Source organism: Alligator sinensis, unplaced genomic scaffold, assembly GCF_000455745.1.
Source record: "Alligator sinensis unplaced genomic scaffold, ASM45574v1 scaffold264_1, whole genome shotgun sequence".
Classification (NCBI taxonomy): domain Eukaryota; kingdom Metazoa; phylum Chordata; order Crocodylia; family Alligatoridae; genus Alligator; species Alligator sinensis.
This window is the reverse complement of record NW_005841831.1, coordinates 540,836-553,512: the sequence shown is the minus strand read 5'-3', so window position 1 is coordinate 553,512 and position 12,677 is coordinate 540,836. Positions and strand designations below refer to the sequence as shown.

Below are 12,677 nucleotides of genomic sequence, written 5' to 3'. Positions count from 1 at the left end.
CCGCCGGAGGGGCTGGGTGGGGGCTGTGCTTGGGGCGGGCAGCAGCGCTGCTATGGGGGGGGTTATAGTGAATTTTGGGGTGGCTTCAGCCCACACTGAAGCCCCCCCCTCCCAGCATTACTGCCGCCCGTCCCGAGCGCAGCCCCAGCCCCTCTTCTGGGAAGAGCCTGGCCCTGGACAGGAAGCTGCCCCCTGGACAAGCCGCAACTCCATCCTGCACCCTGCCCCGGCTGGACAGCACCTGCCTCTGCCCCAGCCCCACTCCCTCCCTCACCACAAGGGCCTCCATCTGCCCCCTCCATGCCTCTTCCTCCACAACAGACATACCGGTCGATTTCATAGATTTCATAGACATTAGGGCTGGAAAGGACCTTGGAAGATCATCGAGTCCAGCCCCCTGCCCAAGGGGCAGGAAGTCAGCTGGGGTCATAGGATCCCAGCAAGATAAGCATCCAAATTTCTCTTGAAGGCATTCAATGTGGGTGCTTGAACCACCTTTGATGGCAGGCTATTCCAGACCTTGGAGGCTCGGACAGTAAAGAGATTCTTCCTTATGTCCAACCTGAAATGGTCTTGTAGTAGTTTATAACCATATGACCTTGTCATCCCTTGGGGTACTCTGGTGAACAAAAGTTCCCCCAGATCCTGGTGCACATCTCTGGTAAACTTATAGGTGGCCACCAGTTCACCCCTGAGCCTGCGCTTTTCCAGGCTAAAGAGCCCCATAGCTCTTAGCCTTTCATCGTAAGGTCAGTTTTCCTGACCCCTGCTCATGCGCATGGCTCTTCTCTGGACTCTCTCAAGCTTCTCCACATCCTTTTTGAATTTTGGAGCCCAAAACTGGATGCAGTACTCCAGCTGTGGCCTCACCAAGGCCAAGTACAATGGGAGAATGATGTCCTGGGATTTGCTTGAGAAGCATCTATGGATGCAAACCAGTGTTTTGCTCACTTTACTAGCTGCTGCATCACATTGGAGGCTCATGTTCATCTTGTGGTCAATCATGACCCCCAGGTCCTTTTCATTCGTAGTGCTAGCCAGCGTAAGCACTGCCCAGGCTATAAGGATGCTGCAGGTTTTTCCTCCCAAGGTGGAGAACCTTGCATTTTTCGGTGTTAAATACCATCAGGTTCTCATCCACCCATTTCCTGAGCCTGTCAAGGTCATCCTGGATCGCCCTCCTGTCCTCAGGTGTGGATGCTTTACCCCAGAGTTTGGTAACCTCAGTGAACTTGGCCAGTCTGCTTCTGACTCCAATGTCCACATCATTAATGAAGATGTTGAACAATACAGGTCCAAGGACAGAGCCTTGAGGGACCCCACTGGTCACAGGGCACCACGATGATTGACTTCTGTCAACCACCACCCTCTGGAGCGGACCACGGAACCAATTCCCCAACCAGCAGATCGTGGTGGACCCGAGGCCGCAGTTGGCCAGTTTGCCAAGAGGTGATCATGGGATACCGGATCGAAGGCTTTTTTGAAGTCAAGATATATGACATCAATCTCCTCTCCCTTGTCCAGGTGATAGGTCCCCTGGTCATAGAAGGAAACGAGATTGGTCAATCAAGACCTACCCACAACAAACCCATGCTGGGTATCCCTCAGGATATTGGCATGAGCTAGTCTGTTAAGGATGGCCTCTTTGATAATCTTTTCCAAGACCTTGCCCAGGATAGAGGTCAGGCTGATGGGCCTGTAGTTTGCCAGATCCACTTTCCTCCCTTTCTTGAAGATAGACACCACATTGGCTTTCTTCCAGTCTTCGGGCACTTCAGAGTGCCAGGAGTTCTCAAAGATTTGTGCCAGGGGCTGGGCTATGATGCTAGCCAGCTCCTTGAGTACCCTGGGGTGTAGGTTGCCAGGGCCGGCTGACTTGAAGGTGTCCAGCCTCTCAAGATGTTCCTTCATGAGGTCAGCAGGGAATCTCCCTCACCCGGACCTCCCTGTCCCGTAATGGGCAAGGGCATCCCGTGGGACTGAAGAAAGAAGGACACAAAGTACCCATTTAATAGTTTGGCTTTTTCCTGGGCGTCAGTTGTCCCATCTGGTTTAGCAGAAGTCAGATGTTGCCCTTGCTTTTCCTTCAGCTCCCCACATATCTGAAAAAGGACTTTTTATTCTCTTTGATACTTGTAACTAGTTGGAGTTCCTTTGCAGTCTTGGCTTTTCTGGTTTGCTCCCTGCAGGACCAGACCAGTGTGGACTATTTCTTTGTGTAGGTGGAGCCCATCCTTCAGCCTTTGTAGGCCTTTCTTTTTATGTGCAGGAGGTCTGCTAGTTCCCTGGAGAGCCAAGGGGGCTGCCTGGCCCTTTTGCTGCCTTTCCTCTGAGATGGAATAGCCTGAGCTTGTGCATTGAGGATTGCTCCCTTGAGGAGCAACCACTCTTCCTGAACTCCCCTCCCCTTGCGGTCTTGGTCCCTTAGGGCCTCACCAGTGAGCCACCTGAGCTTGTCAAAGTCAGCTTTCCTAAAGTCAAGAATTTCTGTAGTGGTGACTGACTTGCCAGCTTTACGGCGGATGGTGAAGGTGATCAGCTCATGGTCACTGTTGCCCAGCTTCCCATCGATCGTTAGGTCGCTGATTAGGTCGTCCCCAGTTGCCAGTACCAGGTCGAGCAGTGCTTTACCTCTCATTGGCCCGTAGACTTCTTGAGTCAGATAGAGGCCATCCACGGGTGATAGGAAGCTTTGTGACTGCTCGGATTTAGCCGAGTGCTCTTCCCACAAGATATCTGAGTAGTTGAAGTCTCCCATGACAACCATGGACCGGTGGCCTCAGCCAATTCCCTGGTGAACTCCTGGTCAAGCTCTTGACTTTGGGTGGAAGTTCTGTGACATAGAGAGCTACCCCCCCGCTTCTTTTGTCTACTCTGTCTTTCCTGTACAGGATATAGCCGTCTATACCTGTGTTCCAGTCATGGGTGGCGTCCCACCAGGTCTCTGGTATCCCTATGCTGTCATAATTATTTGTGTTAAGCAGGAGGACAAAGTTCCTCCTGCTTATTCCCCAAGATTCTGGCATTCGTGTACAGGCAGGCAAGTGTCCCCTTAGGGGCCCTTGCTTTGCCCACAGATTGATCCAGGGGTGGGCTCCCTTAAGTGCTTAGGCCCGCTGGCATTGCAGGGGTTGCCCAGTAGGCCATCAGTGGCAGTAGTCCCCCAATTCCCAGGTCAGCCAGTCTTGCTGAGAAGAGCCTCCTCCCCAGCGGAGAGAAGTGGAGGCTGTCCCTTCCCAGCAGCTTGCTGCCTCTCTCACCAAAGAGCAGACTGTGGTCATGGAAGCCAAAGCCTTCCCAGTGACACCAGCACTGCAGTCTTTGGTTCACTACCTGGATCCTCCTCTCTCTCCTCAGCCTGTAGCCCGAGACTGGGAGGATCGAAGAAAACGCCATTGCACCCTGAGACCCTTTATCCCCACTCCCAAATCCCTGTAGCGCCTCATGACCCGGCTGGGAGCGCTCCGAGCTGTGTCATTGGTGCCCACATGGATAAGGAGCATGGGATGGTGGTCAGTGGGCTGGAGGAGTTTAGGGATCTTCTCCACAATGTCTCAGGTGTGGGCTCCTGGGAAGCAGCAGGATGCTGCTCTCCAAGCTGACAGACCAAATATCAGCAATCGAATTGGTATCAGCTGATATGGCTTGTTAAAAATTGGCCATTGGTATTGGCCGAGAAAATCTCTGTCTGTGCACCCCTAATAGTTAAGCCAGTTTAAAAGAGAATTGCAGGTTGCAACTTATTAGAATTCTTAATTTAATATTAAATATCGGCAGTAAGAATTGTTCTTGTGCGTATCTGACTGTTCAGAATCTGTTATCCTTGTACTAGCTTCACAAATGGTTGCATAAACGTCCAAATTCAGAAACAGAAAATACACTCTAGTTATTATTTGTCAGTCAACAATTAATACTTCTTTGTCTACTCTTAGTCATTGTAGCTGACTAGGCTGTTTTCAGGCTGAATTAAAAATCAACATAGAGATCAACATAAGGCTTGCAAATAACTTTTTTCCAACTACTCATTTGGTCTGATAAAAGATATCACATCTACCCAAAGAACCTTGCCTGCCTATGTTCTTAGACCAACATGGCTACCACCAACAACACTGCAACATAATGGCTATAAACTTTGGATTTTTAATTGCACATTGTATAGCTCCTTCACCCTAAACCATGTGATGTTTTTAAACACCTATAATAGTGACACTTTCCTGGACTTCATGTGCTTGCTGCTCAGATTAAAAGTTGTACAGTGTGAATTCTAGACTGGACCAGACATCACCTGTATTATTTGCCAAGGATACCTGTGACATCATCCTGTTTTGCACCTAAATCCTATCTATTTTTGAAATTTTTTTATCAGTTATTCCCCCTCCTTCCCATCTTCTCAGCAAATGGGTTTTCAGATCTTAATTGATGTCTGTGTGTATGTGTGTACACACAGTGTGTTGCTGTGTGTTGCTTTTGTTTCCAAATTATGGGTGAGAGGCTTATGTATCTGTTAGGGAGAAAAATACAGAATGGCCACACAAATACTACTGAAAAGAAGAAAGTTGCCATTCTTCCACTTTAAGCATCTTTAGTTTACTTGGAATTGGATGAAAAGTTAAAGCACAGGTTATGCAAACAGTAAGAATGTTGTACAATGATTTAGGATAGTGGCCTATGGCCAAGGAGAATGTTTTACAGGTTTTACATGCTTGGTTGTACTCTGACACATAACTATTACAGGACAACATGGTGGAATTTTTTGCTCCCTTGCTCAAAATTTCTTGCTTTTGCTGCTTACTGCTTGCAGAAGTTGGTGTTGGTGGGTCTCTAGGGGTCCATAGCACATGTTGCAGCTAAGTGTTGTGAAAGCACTAGTAGCCCCAGTGTTAGGAGCCACTACAGATATTTCTTTTAATTAGTAGTTATTTGATTAGTATGTAGAGGGCATACTGGGTTGTTGGTTGTAGCCATGTTGGTCTAAGGACAATAGGCAGACAAGGTTCTTTGGATAGATGTGCGACATCTTTTATTAGACCAGCTGAATAGTTGGAATAATTGTTCTTTGCAAACTTTCAGGTACAAACACACTTCTTCAGGTGCCTCCTGGTATTTTACAAGATAGACTATATTTACTTGCATACTGCATGCACATTTTCCCCAAAAATCAGCCCTCCAAAATTGGGGTGCATGTCTCAAGCAAGGAAACTGATTTTCTTCTCATCTGTTTTGATTCCTACTCCAGAGTGCAGTGGCATTACTTATTCAGGCAGCTGAGGAAGTCAGTTTAGGTAATGCAGAGGGAGGTGAGGGGCAGTTATTTAGGCCTGTAAGCCACATAGGCACTTTTGATGAGTTGTTGTGAGCTAGGTCAGCAGACCGCTCCGCTGTCTTCCCCTTCTGTCTCCCCTCGCATGTGCAACAAGTCACCAAAACATGCTATGGGGTTTTGGGTGTGAGGGGAACAGTGTTTCAGAGTGGGACAGGTGGGTGAGTCTGGGATCATGGGGCTGGCCCTGAGGTGGTGATAGCTCAGAGCTGGGGCCCAGACCAAGCCATGATCTGCTTCCTGCACAGTCTGCCTCAGGGGAGGGGCGGGGGGTGAGATGTATATGGGGATGTGTGGGGTGTGTCTGTGTGTGTTGGGGGGGCTGCCTGGGTGCTAGGTCCTGGGAGCCAGCTGGGGGTGGAAGGAAGTGGGGGTGTGTGCCCAGAGCTTGCTTGGGTGGTGTAGTCCATGGCTGCCCCCACAGTGCTCTACATGGGGCCAAGCCTTGCCCAGGGCAGCCTGTGCCCACCAGCTCAACCCTGGCCAGTGCACAGCTTCTGGCCAGCGCACAGCTTCGGCTAGGTGCTGCTCTGCTCCTCTCCTCTCACCTCCAGTGGGAACTGCTCAGCTGAAGCTTCCCTGCCTGCCCACCTGCCTGTCTGGCAGCAGGGGCAGGAGTTGGGAGGAGGAGGAGCTGCCACTGAAAGGGAGGGGAGCAGATCAGCACCCGGCCAGCTGCAGCCACACTGAGAAGAGTGCTGGCTGGGGCCCAGGCAGGCAGGGCTGTTCTGTTCCCCTTGCTTTCAGCGGCAGCTCCTGCTGCACTGCTCTGAGTGGGGTGGGGGAGAAAGCTTCAGCTGGGAGGTTCCTGCCCCAGCACACGGGGCTCTGGCTACCTTCTACCTGCTCCACCCCCCTGGCATGATGAGGAGCCGCCTATGGGTGGGGAGGCAGAGCAGGTAAAAGTGGCTGGGACCTGGAGCCAAAGCCCCAAATGCTGGGTTAGGAGCTGTCTGGCTGAAGCTCCCCCCCACTTGAAGCGGTGTAGCAGGAGCAGGAGGAGGAGCTACCACTGGAGGCGAGGGGAGCAGAACCAGCCCCACTGGCCCAGGTCCTGGCCCGCATGGTGGGGCTGTTCCTGGTGCGGCAGCAGCCGGCCAGGTGCTGCTCTGCTCCCCTCACTTCCAGCAGCAGCTCCTCCTTCTGCTCCTGCCACTGCTGTGCTGCTCTGGGTAGGTGGGGAGGAAGCTTCAGCTCTGCAGCTCCTGCTGGAGGTGAGGGGAGAAGAGCAGCACACTGGCAACAGCCAAAAGATGCACTCACTGGTCAGAGTGCCGGTGGGTGTGCGGTGTGGGCTGTCTTGGTGGGAGCGGGTGGGCTTGGCCCCATGTGGAGCATCACAGAGCAGGTGCAGGCTGGATCCAGTCAGTTGGACCAGATCTGGCCCACAGGCCATATTTTGCCTGCTCATGAGTTCATGGCTCATTGCTCTTCATTCCAAAGATGTTAATAATTGTCTTGCTTTTAAATGGTCTTGATGTTCCATTAATCAAACTAACCTTTCCCGTGGCAATTTTAGTGTCCGCTGGCTGCTTCTGATGTCTCTTCTGCTGTTTCATAGCCCTGGAGACTCTTTAGCTCTTCAGAAGCATAGATCCACCCATGGAGACAGCCTTTAGCAGCTGCTACAGCTTTAGTTTTTATTTAAGCAAGAAAGAATGGGTAAGTGAGCTGAAGATTAGACTCTGTCTCTGCTCTGTTCAACCATAACTCTGGAAAAATATTTTTGTCATTGTTCTGCCTTCCCCCAAAAAAGGTGTTTTGTTTGCGGGGGGGGTGTTGTTTCAAGAAAATATGGTATTTCTGAGACTTGTGTGGAACAGGATTAGGAGGGGAAGGTGGATCTGCTGGAACGTGATTAAAGAGGACTTCATAAATGAAGAATCTGGGAAAAATACTTGGTTTAGAAAAGTGATGTCTCTTAAATGATCTTTCAGTTTTACAGTTAGCTGCTGTCCTTGTGGTTTCATTATTTACCATTTTAATTTCTGCTGAACCCAAAGTAGGTCTCAAAGTCTAAATAGCCACAATTGTGAAGGACTCTGCACAAGCCTCAAGCAAAAGCTTATGTGGCAAATTAAAGAAATCAGGTGTTGTGTAGGCAAAGCAGCTGTCTCATTTTTCTAAGGACTTTGAAGGAACTGTTCTATAGTTATTGTTTTAGAGGTACATTAAGAAATTTGGCTTTTTAAAAATTTTTGTTTTTGTGAATGCAACTTGTGTACTTGCTTAACACAATTTAGATGCAAGCTCTAATTTGAAAAGCTTGCACTGATGACTTATATGTAGTAGTACCACCTTAAAATGACAAACCCTTCCCCCACTTGTATTCTTAGTAACAAGCTGTAAGCAGGTTTTCCATGCCTGATTTGTAGCAATTTGTTTTTTGATCCTGCCTAAATAGGTACTTGAGGAAAGTACTGTCTAAAATGGCCCAATTTCACATTGCAGGGAGCTGTGTTTGAAATATTTTTTTTGAGCTGTGGTGGCTCCATCTAGGCCAGCTGGCCAAGTAGTGTTTTACCAACAGCTGCTCTGTGTGTCTGGATTGGGCCTTGCATTGTTGCCTTCACAGGGAATGACAATGACTCTAATATTCAGATAGTTATTGTCTTCATTTTATTGATGTCATTCTTAGACATTTCTCCATGGGCAAGCAGTCGCAGAGAAGTCTAATTGCTGCAGAGGCTATTTTGGGCTGTTTGGGATTATGCAAAGTATAGAAGTGAACATCTGATTCAAACTCTTAATTAATGTAACAGTATATCTAAATATATTTAATTCAGTTTCTTTTTTCCTTCCTTTATATACTTTTCCTGGTCTTCTTCCCTTTCACCCTGAAGTGCACGTGCACCCCCTCCAGTATTGTTTCAGCTTAATATTTAGCTATTTCATAGGTTGCATTGAACTGGCAAAACATGATTTGTATTATTGCCAAAGCATAGCTATATTTAGGCTTCAGTGCGACTTGCTAGCAGTTAGTATTTGAATGTAGATTTGATACAGGGAATCCAAGTGACAGACATATAAGAATGCTCAGTATTAATTTCATTTACGTTCTGCACCCTAGTTTGAATTCCCATTGGAATGAATAGCAGTGCATTGTCTCTTTTACCCTACCTAGGCTTCTGGCATTTGAAGTGGGGTTCAGATATTTTTCCTGGCTCTACTGTTCGTACAGTGTCTGCTACCCTGACATCTCTGACAGTTTTTCTATAAAAGTAATTTGAGGTAACACTCCCAGCGTATAGTTCCTGCCTCCAGGACCAGAAATATTCCCTTAAAAAATAACCCCTAAGGAGCCTTGGTTGGATGGCACAGGAGCATATCATCTCCCTGGAGTTTTATATTTATACATGCAAGAAGGGGAGCTGAGAGTAGCATGAAGCAGACCTCAAAGAGGTAAGAGGCTGCAGGCTACTTACTGGCAGCTACTAATAAAGAGCTCCGCCTGGGAAGTGAGTGCATTTCCTTTCCTGTGGGAGACTGCTTCTGGCAGTCAGTCAGCAATCTCCCTGCCCACCCCCGCAAAAACAAAAATACAGAATTGGTGATTCTTATGTTCACCAGCTGCCTCATTGGCTCCCTCCATAGGAGAAGACAGGGTAGATTTGCATCGTATAGACTAATTGATCAGAAATGTATAGCATAAGCTTTCATAAGAAGCAGGCTTACTTTTATCAGATGCTGTCTGATGCATCTGATGAAGTCCTCCTCTTCTTCTGAGAGCTTATGCAATATGTGTCTGATTCAGCTGGTTTATATAAGATGCAGATATCTCCTTCTTTCTACCTGACTTCAGACTAAGGTTTATCTTCCTCCCTAGGATTCACTGAGTACCTGCAACCATTGGAGGAATGAGAAAGGATGCATGTTTGTGGGGGGTAAGGGGGAGGTTAAAATGGAGGATGGACAGTACAGAAACACTTCAGGACCCACTTGCTCTACACTTTTTGTAACTTTAAAAGGCTTCAGGGGCTATCTTAATGCGGTATCCAGGCTTGTAGATGTACATGTAGATATTCTGTTAATTTAGTAATAACAATTTTACTAGCATAATTTCAGTGTAATTATGTTGAACATGGGAATTGTAATTCTTAGAAATACCTTAACATTTACCTATTCTAAAATAAGAAGGATTCAGAATTTAAGGAAACTGTCAAAATGGTTACAGCAATTATAAAAATTTGAGAAAGACCTACTATCCCTTTCATAGACTACCTGTTTAAGAGATATAAAACGATGTTGACTACTGTGGAACTGGAATCAAATAATTAGGCTGCACTGATCTTTATGTGAAGCACCACTCTGAGCTACGCGGAGAAAATGAATGAACATGCTGTTTCTGTTGATGCAAGAAATGTTTCGTTTTGTCTGAAGTAGGTGGATATCTAATACATCAATGGGGACTAACCATTTTGGGAAGTGTCGCAAATCAGTTCTGCATCCTCCCCATGTGCCACTCCAGTCCCCTTCTGCTGTCTCATGTTACTTTGTTTTCGCTCCCAGGCATGTGCTCTCTGCCTGATTTACTGCTTTGCTTTCTGCTTCATACCCTATTTGCTGCTGTGCTGCATGTCCCCTTCCTCATCTACCCTATGCCACACACAGGTTGCCTGTGCTACTTGTGGCATCTCTGCTGCAAGTTGGCCACCTTTGCAATGCATTATCCCCAGCAAATCTTAAGTGCTGTCATCAGCTCCCCTCGTGATACTGTGAGGAGACAGTCCTTCTGCAGACATTGTGCTTTTCCTGAAAAGGTCTAAAATGCTGTTCAGGACCTTTGAGGATTCAAAGCCGTCTGGTATGAAAACTGATGAAATATTCCATATGGCTTAGAATTCTAGGGTCACCTTATGCTCCTTTGGAGTTCATTCACAGTTCCTAGGAAGAAAATGAAGTACTAGTCTTATTCCATCTAGAAGCATACATGGGCAGTCCTGCTCTCCTGGCATAACCACTCTGCTGGCCTGCCGTTCCTTGGAACTGTGCAAAAAGCATCAAAAGTTCTGTCACTCCACAGCCACATCGTAGCACATTTCAGGCAACAGGAAATACTAGGTTTTTTTGCTTCAAAGGAAACCTCTGCCCATACTTTCTTTCCTTATCCATTGGGCAGGAACACTTCTGTATTCCTGTCCCCACACACCCATGTGCTGCATACAGTACCCTGCTGGATAGCCTTGTGCACTGGCTCTGGAAGGCAGGGATGACCTAGGATTCTATCCTGACTACCCTGAACCAGTGCTTGGGGCCAGGCCATTTGGGTACTGCATGAAACGTGTCCCATGCCAGCCCCCTGTGCCACAGGTAACACAAGCCCCAGAGTGTGGCTGGTACCAGTATTCCCTCTAAGATGCATGCATGCCCGGCCGCGCACAAGTAAAAATCTTGCCACGCCCCAACTTTAAGACTGCACACCCGCCCAGAGAGGAGCTGGGTGTGGACTGCAGCAGAGGCACTGGGGTCTGCATGGGACATTTACTGAAGGTAAGCTCCTCACTCCTTGTGCAGGACAGGCAGCAGCAGCAGCTCCTCCCTGAGGCGAAGCAGGGGCGGGGACAGGGGTGGGCTCCACTGGCTCTAGGGAACTGCTCCGCTCCCCTGCATCGCCTCCAGGAAGTGAGGTGGCACATGGCATCAGGGCTGGGGAGTGTAGCAGTTCCCTGGAGCCAGCAGAGCAGTTCCCCGGAGCCGGCAGGGCCTCATACAGAGCAGGCAGTGGCTCCTCCCCTGGTGAAGCAAGGTGGGGACGGGGGCTACAACTGGCGCAGGCTCTGCCGGCTCCGGGGAACTGCTCCACTCCCTAGCCCTGATGCCATGTGCCTCCTCACTCCCCGAGGTGATGCGGGGGAGCAGAATAGTTCCCTGGAGCTGGTGGAGCCCACGGAGCAGTTCCCCAGAGCCTGCACCAGTCCCGCCCTTGCCTCGCCTCAGGGAGGAGCTGCTGCCTGCCCTGCATGAGGATTGAGGAGCCTTACCTTTGTTTGGTGGCTGAACCCTGCCTGCTTCCACCTGGACACTTACTGTGGGATACTTACCGGTGGTCTGCGCCATGCTGAAATGGGGAGGAGGGACCGAAGCGTTGTGCTCATGGACTGCTGCACCTTAGAGGGAACATTGGCTGGTACAGAGTGCCTACAGCACGGGGAGCACACTGCACACAGTGCCCCACCAGAATGGCCCTGCCCACAGACCGTCTCAAAGATCTTCATTCGGCCTGTGGGGCTGGATGAGTTTGCTGCTACCCCTTTCTCTACAATAGTGGTTCCCAAACTCTGACAGATTGTGCACCACCAGTTTAAAATGATGCAGCCTTAAGTACCACCAGCAATTTTTTGTCAGATAAAGTAATTGTAATAAATCTGTTAATGTGTACCACTGACAGGTCTGTGTACCACTGGTGGTACCTGTACCATACATTGGGAACCCCTGCTCTACAAGATGAAAGAGGAATTGGCTTGGATGATAGCATTTACACCAGGGGTGGGCAACCTGTGGAATGGGTGCTGGAGCATGGCACACAAAGGCATTTTGCTTGGCCTTGGGGCAGACTGCAGGAAAGGGGCTGGGGCTGTGCAGCCACAAGGATCTGGACCTTCACAGCTCCCCTGCTGCCTGGCCCTGGCATGCCAGCATCTTACAAGTCAAGGTTGCTGGTGCTTTTGGTACTCTGCCCCCCCAGAATTGCCAAGCCCTGGTTAGGATCCTCCATGCAAAAGAGCTTTTGTTACCAGGTTCTTTGCTGAGATTAAGAGACCCTAGATTTCTGCCTCTTACCCTCAGGTCGGAGAAGGAATGCTTCGCCCAGATTTACTCTCCTTTCATCTCACAGTCTGGATTTTTGATGCCTTGGAGAGTCTCCTTTGGAGCAGAAAAGATTCCACTAGATGTACTGTATTTATCTGAATCCAAGATGACTTTGAATTTAAGGTCCCTCCCCCAATAGTTAGATTCTGTGTATGGAAAAAGTTTGCCTGTTCCCTACAACCTTTACCCCTTCCCTCCTAATGCCTCTGCCCCCCTGCAGGTTCTGTTCTGCCTGTTCCCCACAGCCTTTGCCTCTGCTCCCCTCCCAGGCCTGTTCTCCTGGCTTGCTCCCTGCATCCAAAGCCCTTCCCTACTTGCTTACTATAAAGTGTGGCACCAGTTTTAAGGACATACAAGCTCCAAACCAACACAGCTCCAAGCTACACAGCAGCATCCAGGGGCTGGAGCTGTGCTACTGCTGATTGGCCAGGCAGGGGATGGAGCTTGCATGTGGTCCATGCCTGAAAGGGAATGAGCCTGAGCTGTGCCTGACTAAGCAGCCAAGGGAGGAGGGAGGAGAGGCTGCAGGGGCAGGCAGGCTCATGTA

General features: G+C 49.0%; 1 protein-coding gene across 5 annotated transcripts in view; it reads left to right on the top strand.

The window, feature by feature from the left end:
• The window catches only part of MAPK8 (mitogen-activated protein kinase 8), a 126,531-nt gene that overhangs the window by 5,267 nt on the left and 108,587 nt on the right, over positions 1–12,677 (top strand). Inside the window, exon 1 of one of the 5 annotated variants that reach the window (XM_025207842.1) lies at positions 6,960–6,982. The exons of the other annotated variants lie outside the window; for them this stretch is intronic. The gene's annotated coding sequence lies outside the window, so the exon portion shown is untranslated. Of the gene's footprint in view, positions 1–6,959; positions 6,983–12,677 lie in introns of those variants that run through there. 5 annotated transcript variants of the gene reach the window in all.